At 46.6% G+C, this 16,887-nt stretch overlaps 1 protein-coding gene across 6 annotated transcripts in view; it reads right to left on the bottom strand.

Moving 5' to 3' along the window:
- FARS2 (phenylalanyl-tRNA synthetase 2, mitochondrial) overlaps positions 1–16,887 on the bottom strand; it is a 474,195-nt gene that overhangs the window by 173,445 nt on the left and 283,863 nt on the right. The window lies entirely within an intron of this gene.

Here is a 16,887-nt window from a genome sequence, read left to right as displayed (position 1 = left end):
CTTAGTGAACTGTTTTCTATTGAACTGTCCATTTTTCTGTTACAACAAGAATTTTTTTTCACTGATTGTTTGCACCACCGTAATATTACTTTATGAAAGTTAAAAAAATTTATATACATTTAAGATGCAACTTTGCAAAAGAAAAGAAATGCATGGAAACAAGATTAGAAGGAAATATACCAATATGCTAACTACGTCAGGGATTAGGTGGTATGAGCACAAGCTGAATTTTCTCAAAGCAGCATCTTCAAAAGGGACAATAAATCACCTTCCATGGCTGCTGCCCGGGGTGATGAAGGCAGTGAGGAGAGGACAGGTGTGTGGGAACCAGAGCTCAGGTGTGTGTGGGAGCACAGGGAGGCCAGGTCACCATGATCCCCACTTCACAGTGCCCGGGGTCCACCCCATCACTGATGCAGACGCCTGGGGATGAACAGTGCGGGCACCGCCTGCACCAGCCGGTGGTAAGGATGATGCATAACTCGGAACCACTATTTTATTTTTTTTTAAATTGAAGTATAGTTGATTTACAGCATTCTGTTAGTTTCTGGTGCACAGCAAAGTGACTCAGTTACATATATATATATTCTTTTTTAATATTCTTTTCCATTATGGTTTATCCCAGGAGACTGGATATAGTTCCCTGTGCTATATGGTAGGACCTTGTTGTTTATCCATTCTGTATGTAAGACTTTGCATCTACTAATCTCAAACTCCCACTCCATCCCTCCCCCAGCCCCCTCCCCCTGGGCAACCACAAGTCTGTTCTCTATGTCTGTGAGTCTGTTCCTGTTTCGTACATAAGTTCATTTGTGCCATGTTTTAGATGCCACATATAAGTGATATCATATGGTATTTATCTTCCTCTGTCTGACTTGCTTCACTTAGTATGATAATCTCTAGTTGCATCCATGTTGCTGAAAATGGCATTATTTCGTTCTTTTTCTTTTTTTTTTAACATCTTTATTGGAGTATAATTGCTTACAATGTTGTGTTAGTTTTTGCTGTATAACAAAGTGAATCAGCTATATGCATACATATATCCCCATATCCCCTCCCTCTTGCGTCTCCCTCCCACCCTCCCTATTCCACTGCTCTTGGTGGTCACAAAGCACCGAGCTGATCTCCCTGTGCTATGCAGCTGCTTCCCCCAGCTATCTATTTTACATTTGGTAGTGTATATATGTCCATGCCACTCTCCCACTTCGTCCCAGCTTCCCCTTCCCCTTCCCTGTGTCCTCAAGTCCATTCTCTATGTCTGCCCATTTATTCTTGTCCTGCCCCTAGGGTCTTCAGAAACTTTTTTTTTTTTTAGATTCCATATATATGTGTTAGCATATGGTATTTGTTTTTCTCTTTCTGACTTACTTCACTCTGTATGACAGAGTCTAGGTCCATCCACCTCACTACAAATAACTCAATTTCGTTTCTTTTTATGGCTGAGTAATATTCCATTGTATATATGTGCCACATCTTCTTTATCCATTCATCTGTCAAGGGACATTTAGGTTGTTTCCATGTCTTGGCTATTGTGAATAGTGCTGCTATGAACATAGGGGTGCATGTATCTTTTTGAATTATAGTTTTGTCCGGATATATGCCCAGGAGAGGGGTTGCTGGATCATATGGTAGCTCTATTTTTAGTTTTCTGAGGAACCTCCATACTGTTCTCCATAGTGGCTGCACCAACTCAAGGTCACTCTTACCATCAGGGCTACAGTCCTGTTTTCCTGGGGAAGTGTCTCCCTGTTGGAAGGGCACGAACACTCCAGGCCGTGGACTGAATTCAGCTTTGCTACATCTGCATGATGTCCAAGCACACACTCGTGCTCTGACCACACAGCTTTGGACAGACCTCCCCGGGCCTCAGCATCGAGCTACACTGTAATGGTGGCCGCGGAGTGACGTTTGCTGAAATCAGATTTTCATTATGTAGCAGAAAGCAACAATGGCTATTCACTTACACCTGGACGCAGCTATTTCCACACTGGGTTGGTGGACAAAATTTAGCTTTAGAGGGAGCATAACTCTTTAGTTTGTGAAAACACTTGAATCAAGTTTTTATTATGAAAAGAAAGGCCCTGGAGACAGGGACGTTGAAGCAGAGGAAGGGAAGCTGCCCTACGCGGTTAAGTACTGTAAAAGGAGCGTGCGGGGCTCCTACGAAGGAAGCAATTTGCGGGGGTTTCCTTGGCTCAGGCCTAAGAGATGGGCGTTTTGGGAAGAAAGGCCTTCAGGGGAAGCCAGGATATGGGAGCAGGTTTCCTTAAAGAGACCGCTGCTTCCTGGTGTCACACCAGGGACGAAACAAGAGTGGCCAGTGGATGCACAAATTCAGTTTTAGATTCCTTTCCATTATTTCCAAACTTTTGCTCACGACTGCGCTGTTTAGGGCATCCTGGGGGACAGAAAGGGGTCAATGTGGGGAACCAACAGCCTTCAGTGTGGGCAGGACAGCAGGAGTGATGGAGGGGGTCCAGAAACAAGGGTTTGGAGCTAGAGGAGACAGCAGGACATAATCACCCCATGAAATCTGCAGACACACAACAGGGCCGCCGGGGAAGTAGGGCTTATACTGTATTTGGATTTTTCTAAAAAAGGGGAGAGAAGGCTCGTGACCTGAGGGCACATTTGGTTATAATTATATTCCTGAGACCGGTGATCACTCATTTTTGAGGTCGTAGCTTTAACATCTTGCAGGTATGGTCTCTCTGGATAGAGGGTGTCACCCCTCAGAAAGCACAGCCCGGAAGGAAACAGCAGGAGGTAAGAGGCTGCTTTGTCGCCTGTTTTCTGGCTTCAACAGAAGAAGGTCAGCAGCAGACAGGTGTCTCTTCAACAGCAAAAAAACCTGAGAGACCGTTTCCTAAGGACAGGCCTCTGGCAGGATGTTCCTGGAGCCCAGCTTTCTCTTCCAGCCCCAGATCAACGTGTGTCAGACACTCCTCTGATCCGTGGGGCGCGCTTCAGGGTCGAGACTAGACCACAGCCTGATGCACGGGGTTGCAGACACAACAGACGAGGACTCGGGAGCACTCGGCATCCTGTCGTCTGGCGGAGCTTCAGAGATGCCCTTGGGACACCAGGGGGCTCACTGCACATCGTGAAAGGGTGAGGGGCTGGCAACGGATTATTTGCGACAGCCCCTGCGGGGCTCCCGGACGCCAGCGAGCACACTCCGGTGCTTCCCCCTCGCTTACACACCCTCAACAACGTCCATCTTCTGCGTTTCTAAGGGATCTGGGAACAGACGTGGTTAAGGCTCCAGATGCCCAGACAGTGGAAACGGTGACAAGGCGGCCCTCGTGTCACAAAGGGTGGCGGGGGCGGGGCGACGTGACCCAGAGGACAGCCAGGCGTGGCTCAGGGCACCGACTTTAGAGCAGACGGTAAGCAAGGGGGTGCCTCCGAGGCCGAGGGGCTGGGCCTGCGTCCCCGCGAGGCACCAGCCTCCAAGTTCTGCGTCCTCAGCCCCCAAGTCTACAGAGGACAGTGACCTTCAGGAATTGAGGGAAACGTTCTATAAAACACGTACATCTGCTGGGTCTATAAAAGAGTTTTTTTCCTGCTAGAAAATGATTCATCTGAAAACAGACCTCGGGAAATTGGGTCGGGCGCGCTAAGGGGAGATGTCACAGACTGGAAGGGAGGTGCATTTCAGAGGAGGCTTCTCTGAGAAAAAGATTTTTGACACAGTTTCTCAACGTTCATTCAACTTGTCTGATGGTGTATTTGTCATCTTCCCTCACGGCAGTTCGCTGGTTGAGTCCCCGTTTCCGCCTCTGCCCATGAGCTCTCCCTCCACCTGGGAGGCGCTGACTCCCTGGATCTCTCTCACTCTTCTTAGTTCCCTCCCTGCGATTCACATCCATCCACTTCTGCCATCTTCAGTGTCGTCATCGGAATCCAGACTCTCATCGTTGCTGCCAGGCTTAACTGACTGGCTGACAGAATGATTCACTCACTCGCTCTGCACCCATGTACTGTGTGCCTGCTACGTGCCAGGCGTGAGATCCAATCCTGCCCCTGGGAATTCCACAATCAGGTGGGCGAAATAAGACTTGCAAACAATCATTTCAAACCAGTGCAAGGCAAAACTAGACGCGCTGGAAAAGTACGCACAGTTGCACAACCACGCAGGTGACAGGAAAAGAATTCGGCTTTGGCAACAGTCCCTCACTGGGCTCTGCCTGCGGTGGGTGCTCAGTCCTCACCGTCCTACTCACAGAAGCCAGGTTCACGTCCCGGAGCAGCTCGCCAAGGCCACTGTCACCAGCAGGGTTGTACCCAGCACCTGCAGGACCTCTTCCCTCTCAGGTGGGCTATTGAAGGCAGCTCCTATGTCTTTGTGCTACGGCTCTGATGATGAGAAACTGTTTGGAGCAGAGCATCCTAGATGCCCCGCTGTGAGAGAAGTCTGGCTAACAGAATTTCATTACGTTGGTTCATTGCCAAATTCTGACCTGACATTAAGGTGCGAAGGGGTGAAGCAGAGTAAGGCGGGAAGAGCGAGCTTGTTGAAAGGGAGCGAGGAGAAGGGGATGAAGAAAAGCTGAACGCAAATGCTGCCTGCTTTTCGATTCTCTTATGGACTGGTCCTTTCTAACTGTGTCTGCTTTGATTCTCAGCAGTTATACCACGCCCACTTAAAAGAAAAAAGGACACATGGCTTGAAAAAGAATTTGTTTTGATTCACAAATTTATATAAAAGTTGTATAAAGATATATCGCCAATATTTTTAATGAAAAGAATAACAGTTCAGGAAACTAATCACGAACAATCTTAGCTATGTGAGCACTTCAAATATACAAATGCCTCCGAATTTGAGATCGATTTTTAAAACACTATTTTGGTCACCCTTAAAGTAAAGCACGGCAAAACGATTCTTTCCAATAGTAATAACCATCTCTTGGTTGTTCCAGGAATGGCCATACTCCGCGGTTTTCTCAAATGGAATTTTCTCTGTACTCGGTAAATACTGAGACAACACTCAAGGTGGCTCAAGTCTGTCTCTATTGACTTCAGGAAGCAGCAAACATCAAGGGACAATACAAGAGTGAGGGAGGGAACCCTGGAGTTGTGATCACCAAGGCAAGATGGGGCATGTATCTAGGACTGACTACAAGGATTTTTCCTTACTAATATACAATAAAAGCACAGAAGCTTCAGGTTTATTAAGTTTGGGAGCATTTAATAAATGATTAAACAAAACGAGACTTTCACATTCAAAATAGGGCACCATACAAAAATTTTTAAACTGCTTTGAACCTTTTCTACATAAAACCGTACTTACAATCATTTAATCTATTACTACAAGGCACACGACTTACACTCTACCTTGACGTGACATTATAAATGTCCTCATGGCTATAGCGCTGCTCTCTGCGATACTCTTCTTAGGATGCTATTGAGAATTTAAGCAGCTCCCAGACTAGGACACCAGAGGCATGTACAATAAAATATATTGTTAGTCTCATGGTTTAAAAATGGGAGATTAGGACTTCCCTGGTGGCGCAGTGGTTAAGAATCCACCTACCAATGCAGGGGACACGGGTTCGATCCCTGGTCTGGGAAGACCCCACATGCCGCGGAGCCACAAAGCTCGTGCACCACAACTACTGAGCCTGTGCTCTAGAGCCCACAAGCCACAACTACTGAGCCTGTGCTCTAGAGCCCACAAGCCACAACTACCGAAGCCCGCACGCCTAGAGCCCATGCTCCGCAACAAGAGAAGCCACCGCAATGAGAAGTCCGTGCACCGCGACGAAGAGTAGCCCCCACTCGCCGCAACTAGAGAAAGCCCACGCACAGCAATGAAGACCCAATGCAGCCAAAAATAAATAAATGAGTAAATAAATTTTTTAAAAAGGAGATTATATAAATGCATATTTCTGAATATGTATCCAGTCTAATATGTATGCTGTTGTTTGTACTTAACGAATGCAAAATCCAATCGAAGGTATAAGGGCCTAATATGAGAATGGAGGAGAGGAAAAAAAAGAATCAAATCAAATAAATCATCAATAATAGACACGTACAGAGACCCTCTGTTCATCTAATGCTCCACACAAGTGAGTCTCCCTGATCACCAAAGCTGACATACACCTTTGAGTAGCGTGAGGCGAATCTTCTTGCCTGCTTAGATGCAGTGCATTAAATTAAACTTTTTTTGTAGCAAACTTGAGTCAGGCTGTTTTGACAGTTCTTTTATTATTTTTCTGTATGAACCTAACCAGACTTAATAGTTGTTATCTTTATTTTAATTTATACTTTAAATGCCTCCTTCACTCAATAAAAAAGTGAAATTTCCCTTAGGTGGGAGAAAAAGAATGATTTCACCACGGTGTCAATGTAGCATATGCCACGATTATGACCAAGATGCTGTTCAACGCGGGGAAAAGGTGATTAAGAAGACACAGTCTGTGACATGGGAAAGGAAATGAGAAATTTACCTTCCTGCTGGACATGTTAACCACCGGAAGACACGATGGAAACGAAGTACCTTCTGTAGGGTGTTTATGAATTAGTCCACGTTACTTTATTTACCTCTGAACTCTTCACTCTATTTTGTTGAAAGACAGTTCTTCTTTCAAGGTTTTCTAAGTTACTCTTGCAAAGTAAAACAGGAGGAACTTGGAAACACAAACCCAAAACGAAGATGCACTGTATAATTACGGGGTAATGTTCTTCCTATGCTTGCTCTACGATTTCTCCTCATTTAACAGGTCTCTCAGGCACCATTTGGCACCTGTGGAGTGGCAGGTAACATATTTTATGACTAAACAAAGAGTTACTGTAGACAATACTACACTGATACCAAAATACCTGCATGCAAGTGTGTATGGCTTTCTCACCCAAAAGCACTTCTACTAGGTTTTCTGTGAAAAGGAGTATATTTTCTCTGTCTCCTAAAATTCTCTGTCACTCCCCTCCAGAGCTTCTTCCTTTGAAGAGAGCCATGCAGACTGGGGACACATGATAACTAAATCCTTGTGCAGACAGAGAGCACACATGCTGGCGCTACCTGCTACCTAGTACCCATCATCAATCTGTTCATCCGTCCATCCATCCATCCATCCGCCTACCTATGTGTGTATATGCAGATGTGCTATGTTTTTTATTGACTCAGCGGGTCAATATATGCAAGTTTACTAAACACCGTCTTCATCAAATATTGATTGACCACCTACATTGTACCAGACACTGTTGTTCATTGCTTTTCCCCTAAAAATTGCAAGTTCGAAAACACTGCTTTAGTTCCTCATAATAGTTGGAAATCTTAGGTAAAAAGTAGCACATATTAGAAGTAGTAAAAAGAGAACCGGGCCCTGGCTGTAGCCCTGCTGCCAACTACTTCTTGGGGCTTTGGGCATTTCCCTTTGACTGTGTTGGTCTCAACTTTTTCTTTTGAATAATGAAGAAACTGAACCAGACAATCTCTTTTAAAGAATCCCTCTGAGTATAAAATGCCACAGTTCCAAATATGGAAGTATTTTATAATGTTGGAAACTGGAGAAAATAGTACTTCTCCCAGAAGACCCTAAGGATATCGATCTCATTTAAGTTAAAGGCATTCCAATTTGAGAAAAAAGTACATATCGTGCCCTCTAACCCCTGGTTAAGAATCTGAGCCTAGGTAAAAAGAAGTGAGGCGTTCACAGAAGTCTTGTGAAGAAAACTAACTTGGATGGCCACAAATGTTTTGTATGTGCAGCAGACCACAAAATGCACCTGTCAAACCATCATTCCTTGCCTACGGCTGCTGGGTAAGTGGGGGATGAGGATGGAAAAAAGATTTCCCAACTTGCAGTCCACTGCTTTAGCGTGTGTCTACACCCTCCAGGGTCAACTGTCAGTGTCCTCTGTGGTCTGGCCAATTAGAACTAACATCTGACCAACAAGTTTTTCTCTTAATATTTCTATCCGACACATCCTTAATAGGAGGTTAAGGATGTTCCACAAATGGGGAAAATTTGGGTTGTTACCAATATTAGTTTTAGAAGCAAAGAAAATAAAATCTATCAACATTGAACAATTTCTCTGATTTGTGACCTCTGCTTTCCTATTTTTTTTTCTTTTCTTTCTTCTTCTTCTTTTTTTTTTTTTGGAAGAGGATTCACTGCCTGAAAATAGTCATCTTTAAACTAACAACAACAAAAAAGGACATATCTTCAGGACAAATGGTTTCCAAGTCAGTGCTGGAATATAACATACCCGTAAATCTTTGGCTGGACCACTAAACCTTGGTAAGTCTAAATTCAACATTTTGCTTAGTATTTGGTTGACTTAATTACATGATTAATACATATAAATGATTTTTAAATGAAAATAAATAAATAAGTATAAAAAAGTCAAATGCTGCCATAATCCTACCATCCAGAGAAGCACAGTTAACATCTTGTTGCGTATCCTTGTACTCTTCTGGAATGCATATGTATACGTACATTATATAGGCTAGATATCTACATCTGCATCCATATATAAAATCCATCCCATACTCCAGACATATCTAGATGTCCAAAGAGCTCATGCCGGCACGCCTATATCTGTGTGCACATCTGTATACTAAGGCACCCTAACTAAGAAGCTCTGCTCTACGTTTCCCATAAATATGAGTTTATCGGGAACAAGCATCGTCAGCATTGCAGTGAAGCAGTTTTGTTTCTTGGAAAGTATCCGTGCTTCTCATCTCTGACCCTCACTTCCAAAGAGCTGGCAGAAGTCCAGCTGATGTAAGTTTAGCCAAATTCTGCACAAATGCCCGGAGCAGAGAGTTCCTTACTGCCCAAGTCCCACTCTGAGAACAAAGCCATAGTAACTGCACGCTTGCTGATACAGATAGATCTCCTCTGCATTCCCCAGACACGTGCACCAGGGTGGCCTGGCACAAACGTGTGCCCCAGGAAGGCAGGAAGGAATGGTGTGGGGACCGAGTCCTGACGGCAGAAGGGGGCGAGCAGGTGCTGCAGTGCCAGCTCACTCCAGTTCCACGAACTCACCGACCCCTCAAATACGTGCCAGGTGTGTGCGTGAGCACCAGACGCGGCTCCTGCTCTCCAGGAAGCTGGCGGGAAACAGACACGCGATTCGAGTTGGCGTGGGAAGTGCGGGCTGCTGCTTTCACTGGCTTATGTCTCCCCAAGTTCCTTCAGGGTAGGGACCACATCTACTCAATCTTTTGTCTCTCCTCGGTGGGATGCACAGTCTGGGGCTCACAAAGCCGCTGGGGCGCTCGGCTGGCAGACTGGGCTGGTAGCAAGCTGCGGTGCTGGATGAGATACGTTGCCTGCACAGCTATATTCTCCGCAGGTCTTCCGTTATGCTGATTACACATACTTCCTCCTAATAAATGGTTGGGAGTTCTGTGTGTCAGAGCAGGAGGGCCCATGTCATCCCATTACTAACTCTATGAAGAGGTGTTTCTACTCCAAAGGCAAAATATGGTGTGGCCAAACTCCAGGAAAAGAACAGAGAGGAACCTGTTGTCAGTGGCAACCAAACTTAGCTTCCATCATGAATCACTCTGGCCTCATTCTGACAGGTCCAGTTGCAGCCCAGCCCTGATCACACCAAGCAGTGACTCAGCCACAATGAGACTTCAGATGCTATTGTTAAGGCCGGGGGCGGTGGGGGGTGGGGGAGCAGGGGAAGGATGGAGACACAGAAAGGCTTTATTATTTTTTCCTGAATTTTAACAGCCTAAACTAAATCTCCACTTTGACACAAAATTCTGGAAAAGTCAACCTGGCCCTGAAATTATGTAACCTATACAGTTTACTTTTTGTGTCACAGCTCGCTCATTAAATTCACAAACCACTGCCATGGTGAAAATTTGTTTGATTAAAATGGAAAAGGGGAGTTTTCAGAAGAGTCTGGGCCCAAGGGAAGCAACTGTGGTGCAGAGGAAAGAACACTGGCTTGAGGGGCAGACGCTGGGCCTTTGTAAGCCGAGTCCCCGGGATTGAAGGGCTGGGATGTGCCCAGGGTGGACGGCTGGGCACGGTGGGCGTGCCTGCCCTGCTGGCTGCGCACCTGGGTTTGGTGAAGGAAACCGTCCTGGCCTCAGCGAACCTGTGTCCAACCCCACGGACCTCGACGCTGTCTGCTTCCTCTCGTCCCTCCGCTGCAGGAGCGCTGCTGCCTCTCGGTGTGCCGTAGCCCCAGGATCCCCGCACCGTCCACCCATTCACACTTCCCTGACTTCTTCCAAGCGCTCCTGCCCGGGAGCCGTTAGAACAGCGCACGTGTGTCCGGCGTAGACACGTGATATTTCCGTGGAAAAGCAGGACAGTGTTTTCCTCGTGATGGTCAGAATTCTGTGCCCTCTCCTGGCGTAGTCCCTGTCCGCAGGGGTCTGGCCAACTACAGTGATTCCTGACTCTTGTTCCTGGACACAGGCTGACGGCGCCCCAGTACCCCGCTCAACCCTGGAGTGGCTTCCGCCCCGAGGGTCCCCTCAGCGTCACTGCTGGAGGAGCTGTCAGGCCGGGGGACCTCCCCCAGGGCCAACTCTGCTCCTGACAGCATGCACCCAACGGAACATCCTCAAACGGTCAGACCATCCGCTGTAGACACACGGGAGGCTCTTTGAAGAAGCCCTTCTTTACACTGTTTTCCAGAGCACGCCCTCTTCCAGGCTGGAAGGCCTGGGAAGAAACCACCCCCAAGTTGGCCCTGTGACTGTGAGGGGGGGCATGAAAGGAGGGGCTTAACAACCTGCAGAGAAGACCGTCTCATGGTGACCCTGGACGTGGGGGTTCTTTCTGCAACTGGGGAAGCTCTGAACCCAAACCCAAACTGGACGGAACCCCTGGGCAGAGCTGCCATCCTTGTGCCGCCCCACGTGAACCCACGGCCGGAATCGCTCCTTCGCCAAAGACTCTCCGCCACGAGCGCGTCCAGCTCCGGGGACAGGAAGAGCAGGGATGGAGTGGGAGTAGCTCTTCCGTCAAGTTCTGGAAGCTCCGTCCTGGAGTCTTGATTTTCTTCCTGCGGAGCTCAGGGACGCGGAAACTTCTTCCTCCTCAGCTGCTGGCCAGCAACAGGCCCAAATTAGTTAAATGTAACTATAATAGACATGCTGCAAATGAATTATATTTAACTCTAACAGCCACCTCAGGGTTTGTCTCGAGACGGAATAATTTTAGCTTCTGCTGCCTTAAGTCCCCAACTAAGGCAGAAAGTAATTACCTCAGGATTTAGCATAATGAGCTCACTGACACTCGGTATTTATTCCAGTGGGTGAACGTTCAGGCGTCTTGTACAGTCAGGCATGGACTGCAGAGTGTATAGTCCTGAGTGGGCACAACAAGGCCAGGAAAAATAAAAATGTTTTAGGCACATACAAATTCAGTGAAGTCACCTGATTTCGGTCTTCATTAAGAATTAGTAATCACTGCAGAGGGTCCCGGTCAAACTTTACACTGTTAGGACAGGGCCTGCTGTATAGCGTAAATCCTAAACAACGTACATCAGACAGCAAACTTTCTCAGAGAACGAGCTGCACGGAAACACCTGAAAAGTGTGCTTTTAGAAATGTAATTGGGCTTCAGCGCCGGGCACGCTGATCAGAAACCAAGTTTATCCATTAAAGCAGGAGCTCACTCAGCATTTGGTGAGGGGAAGAGTTTGTGTTCCTAACAGTATCTACAAGGAATAACAATTTGTCCAAAATGCTGTTCATATATTCTGGTATTCTACATTTCATTATTCTGAATAATCTCCCCAGTTAAAACATCCTCATCTGGCCCCTCACGCCCTATACATTTACGCTGCGTCAGCTGTGGGCCCAGCCGTACAGCACAGGTACAAAGAACAGCAGACACGGTCTCTGCTCCTCGACATGGCACAGGAAACAGCCCAGGTGCAAACGATTTCCTGCATCGGGTATCCGCACTGATAGTGAGGGGTGTGCCTTCAAATACAAAGCCATAGGTCAGCACTGGTCTATGGGATTCGAGGGGACACGCCTAATGACTCGGCCACCTACGGCTGCCCGGCCATGAAGGCCCTTTGAACACATGTGCTCAGGGCATCCTCCCCCGCGGGCGGGTGCCCATATCAGTAACACACTACAGTTAACTTGGATACAGGATCTCTGAAGCTTCGTGTTTTTACATCTTGCCTCATTCTACAAAGGGTTTAAAGAGGCTTACGAAAGAAAGTACACAATAAAGTAACGCTGGAATGTGAATAAAACTACAGAATCAATGTGAGGGCTGGGATGTTATCGACACACTTCTCAAGCCAGACTCACTTCTGTCTGCGCACTCCTTCCCCGTCCCCTTTGCATGAACCAAGGAAGCGGGCATGAAGGGATCTGAGGGTGGCAGCCCCTCTCCCCTCCACTGCCCCACACGGCAGGGCTGGGTGCTCTGCTCAGCCAGGTGCCACCCTGGCAGCCCCTCTGCTACGTGTCCCGCCTGGCGTGGCCCCCGGAGCTGGGATGGGCAGGAGTGACCCGCGGGGGAGGATTCGAGTTGTGGCTGAGATATCAATGCCATCTAACCACATCCAAGCCTCTCTCCTAACAGAACATGGGGAGGGAAACTATTCACACGAGCAGGACTTTGCGATCGGGCACCAGGGCGATGCAAATCGCCAGCCTGAAGGCCTCTGCAGGGAATCAGCTGAGCTTCAAGTCGGGCTCTGTGACTTACAAAATCCATGAGATTAAATTCACCTGCACCTCGAGGGGAACTGAGTTTCTCTTGGTAGTTACTTCTTAAGACAATTCTCACAAAGGTTTTCTAGCGGGGCTCTGGGTGATACAGTGGACCAGGTCCCCAGCAACCTTCCCATCGTGCAGGGCTCATCTTACAGCAAGCACCGTGGATGGACATCGAATACAGACCTCTGGGGTGACTGCATCTATCCATCCGAGATCACGCTCTCTTAGGAGGAGGGGAATTAACATTTGATTTTTCAGCGACTGCGCTAAGTACCTTATATTTATAATTAAAATACAACCCTCTTGAAAACACCATGCAATAAGTATTACCATCCCCATTTTTACAAGTGAAAACACTGGGCCCCAGAGAAGTTAAGTAACTTGCTCAAGGTACACAGCACCGAGCGGTAGAGCCAGAATTCAAACTGGAATTTGGCTTCAAAGCCGTACAGTTCTGTTTCAGCTGTTTCTACATAAAAAAATAACAGAGTAAATGTTTTGCCTGAATCAAGCAGTAAAAACCAATTCATTTATTTAAATAAGTTTTAGGGATTCTTTTCCCACTGGTTTCTCTGATTGGCTGAAACGACCAGTCGACCAGCTGTTTCAGCGTCATGGTGGCATCTGGGTAATCCTAACCGTGTGCCCGGCATCTACCAAGCTTCCTCAAAGGCAGACCCGCGCCTGAATCCGTACAATATCTTGGACGTTAGTGGTTGCTGTCCAACAGTACAAGACTGAAAATAAATTAAATATTTGCCTATGTGGCTGCATATAAAATACACATAAAACAGAAAATAAAACTCATATTATATGTGAGTCATCACCATTCATAAGTAAAATTCAACATAACTGAAGCTACTAAACCCTATCTCATCCCTTGAGGGGAAAGGCCAACTTTAAAAAACTCTCATCTTTTCAGACTTATTGTCAGTGCAGAGACTGCTGAAAGAGCAGAGCTGAGCAGAAACGCTGATGATGGGCATTAAAAGAAGGTGGCCATAAACAATAAAGCGGTGGGGAGGGGATAGGTGGGTTGTGAAAAGCTCAGCAGCTCCAGAAGCTCGCACAGCACAGGTGTAATTCTACGTCAATGCCAGAAGTGCTTGTCTGGCTCTAAGCGTTGGTCACTGGCAGCCAAAAACATTTTAAGATGAGAAAGCATGAGCCTTCACCAACCCAGGAAAGTCCAGGTGCCTTTGCCCACTTTCTGGCGTGCAGCCAGAGAGAAATGTAAACCAGCATAGCCTGCCTCTTCACCTCTGCTCCCTGGGTCTCTGCTCCCCCTTCTGTGAAACAGCAGACTTGGAGAGATCGTTCTACGAGCTCATCTGGCTGTGAGATTTTCTACAAGTCTATGGATTCAGCTACTGGCTCCACAATTGGTATTGGTAGGCTTGTTTTTGAGGAGCTATCTGTAATGTCAAACGATCCTTCTTTTTTCTCCCCCAAATTTGATTTTGTTGGACATGTTCTTAATCACATTTTAATTATTTTGTTTCTTTGTCTATCTTTGCATCTCCAGTGTCTAGCATTGCATGCGCCTGGTAAATGGCAAATCTGCACTGTGCACTAGATATTGATGAAACTTCTCTCTCCCCTTTCAACTGGCAAGAGTCCTGGAGCTCCTGGCACCATATAGGACAGAACTCAATACTGTTCTTGCACAATCAGGCTGGCTGCCCTCACGTGCGGAACGGTCACACCAAGGGCATCCAGATGGTGCCTCCTCTACCTCAGCCTACATCCTGGGACCTGCAGTGGCCTCTTAACCAGCCGCTGTTAACTGAGCACGTTAACGTGCCTCGCTCAGTATAACAAACAAAAATATTTGCAAACCGTGTATCTGATAAGGGGTTAATATCCAAAACATATAAAGAACTTATGCAATTCAATAGCAAAAACCCAAATACCCCAACTGAGAAAAGGAAGAAGGATCTGAATAGACATTTCTCCAAAGAAGATATAAGAAAAGCCAAGAGGTACATGAAAAGTTGTTCAACATCACTAGTCATTAAGTAAATGCAAATTAATATCACAATGAAATATCACCTTACACCTATGAGAATGGCCATCATCAAAAAGACAACAGAGAACAAATGCTGGCATGGATGTGGAGAAAAGGGACCCTTGTGCACTGTGGATGGGAATATAAACTGGTATGGCCACTGTGGAAAACAGTATCCTCAAAAAATTAAAATTAGAACTAACATATGATCAAGCAATTCCAATTCTGGGAATATATCCAAAAGCAATGAAAACACTAACTCGAAAAGATATCTGCACTTCCATGTTCACTGCAGCATTATTTGTAACAGTCAAGACATGGAAATAAATGTCCACTGATTGATGATGGATGGATGAATGGATAAACAAGTAGTTGCCGTATGTATGTGTATGTGTGTGTGTGTGTGTGTGTGTGTGTGTGTAACGACACACTATTGAGCCATAAAAAATGAGGAAATCCTGCCATTTGCGACAACACGGGTGGACCCTGAAGGCATTATGCTCAGTGAAGTAAGTAAGACAGTGAAAGACAAACGCTGTATGATCTAATTCATATGTGAATTTAAGAACAAAAACAAAAAAATCCCCCCAAACAAACAAACAAATAAAACGAACTCATAGAAAAAGAGATCAGACTTGTGGTTATGACAGGTGAGGGGTGGGGGAGGGGAAGTGGAGGAAGGTGGTCAAAAGGTACAAATTTCCAGTTACAGGATAAATGAGTACTAGGGATGTAACGTACAACATGACGACTATAGCTAACGCTGCTCTATGATACATAAGAAAGTTGTTAAGAGGTTAGATCCTAAGAGTTCTCATCACAAGGAGAACATTCTGTCCCTTTATTCTTTTCTTCTTTCTCTTCTTTTTGCTGTATCTATATGAGAAGATGGAGGTTAGCTGAACCTACTGAGGTCATCATTTCACAATATATGTAAATCAAACCACCATGCTGTACTCCTTGCACTTAGACAGTGATGGAGGTCAATTATTTCTCAAGAGAACTGGAAAAAAACTGGTGGCTCTTAGCTATGTTCCTTTTCAGTAGAAAACAAATATCAGCTGAGGGAATTACTAGACTCTTCTTTGTATGGTGCTCACTCCTATCGCAGAGCACTGCACACAGGAGGTACCCAGTATTCGCGGGTCAGTTCAGCTCAGTGAGTCAATAAACACAAGAGTCTTTTCAAGTACAGCACCCCAGGCCTTCTGTGGCTGTGAATGCCCCCCTCCTACCGCGGGGCCAGATGCACTGCCCCACTCTGGGCTTCTTCAGTGCCAACGCTTCCACAGTTCCAGCCACCTCCTCCCCAGACACCCCTGACACTTGGCCATACCACCAACTCCTTCCACTCAGAAGACTGGAACTGCCACAGAAAGAAAACAGGAGGCTAAGACGTCACCTGGTAGCTGGCTTGTGACTAGCCTGTCATTTACTCATTTGAGTTCTGCCAGGGTCTGTTTTGTGAAAGCTTTAAAAAGGCAATACAATATAGTTAAACCTCAAAGGAAATAGCTAAAAGAAAGAAGCACAATTTCCATTCTCTTTCCAAATGGCGAAATGCATTTCAGCCCCTTATGTTTCCAGGAAGCGTCTGTAACGTACTTTTCTCTTTCCCAGGTCACTAAGATGCCTGCCCTGCGCTGTGTTTCCGGCTCAGACACCCTAACGTGCAGGCAAAATGGATACAATAGAAACACAGAACTTACAGCCTTATCATCGAGTAGAAAGAACCCACTCCATCCAAACACACGCACGCCTCTCTGTCTCCTTGACTTTCTCATCTCAAGTCTCTCAGGTGTGTGTGAGTACGAAGCCTCTAAGAAATTCTTTCCATTTTGAAGACAAGCTGCGTCCCCATCCCGTCCAGCAAGCCCGCCCAGTCAGCATCCTCTGTGCCGTCTCCTCGCTGTGTCCCGTGCTCGGCAACACGGTGGGCCGCCAGCCCCAGCCTGCCCCTAGGGAAGGCCGAAGGGACCACCGCCCCAGATCCACCCACTCATCTCTTCCATTCCCTTTGTCAGCCAAGGCACCAGCTGCCGGGGCTGAGAGGGTGTCCAAGGTTAGCCACCAGTCAGCACCACGGCCCGCGGAGCCTTGGGGCAAGTGTCCTCAGGACCGCAGTCTCTTTAAGCAGTGTCTGCTTAAACCCTCTGTCACACACAACCTCCGTTGCTGGAAGCTCTTTGAATGGAGCTGAAATCAACCT

The sequence above is a fragment of the Pseudorca crassidens genome, chromosome 10, assembly GCF_039906515.1.
Source record: "Pseudorca crassidens isolate mPseCra1 chromosome 10, mPseCra1.hap1, whole genome shotgun sequence".
NCBI classification, from domain to species: domain Eukaryota; kingdom Metazoa; phylum Chordata; class Mammalia; order Artiodactyla; family Delphinidae; genus Pseudorca; species Pseudorca crassidens.
This window is presented reverse-complemented; position numbering and strand designations above follow the sequence as displayed.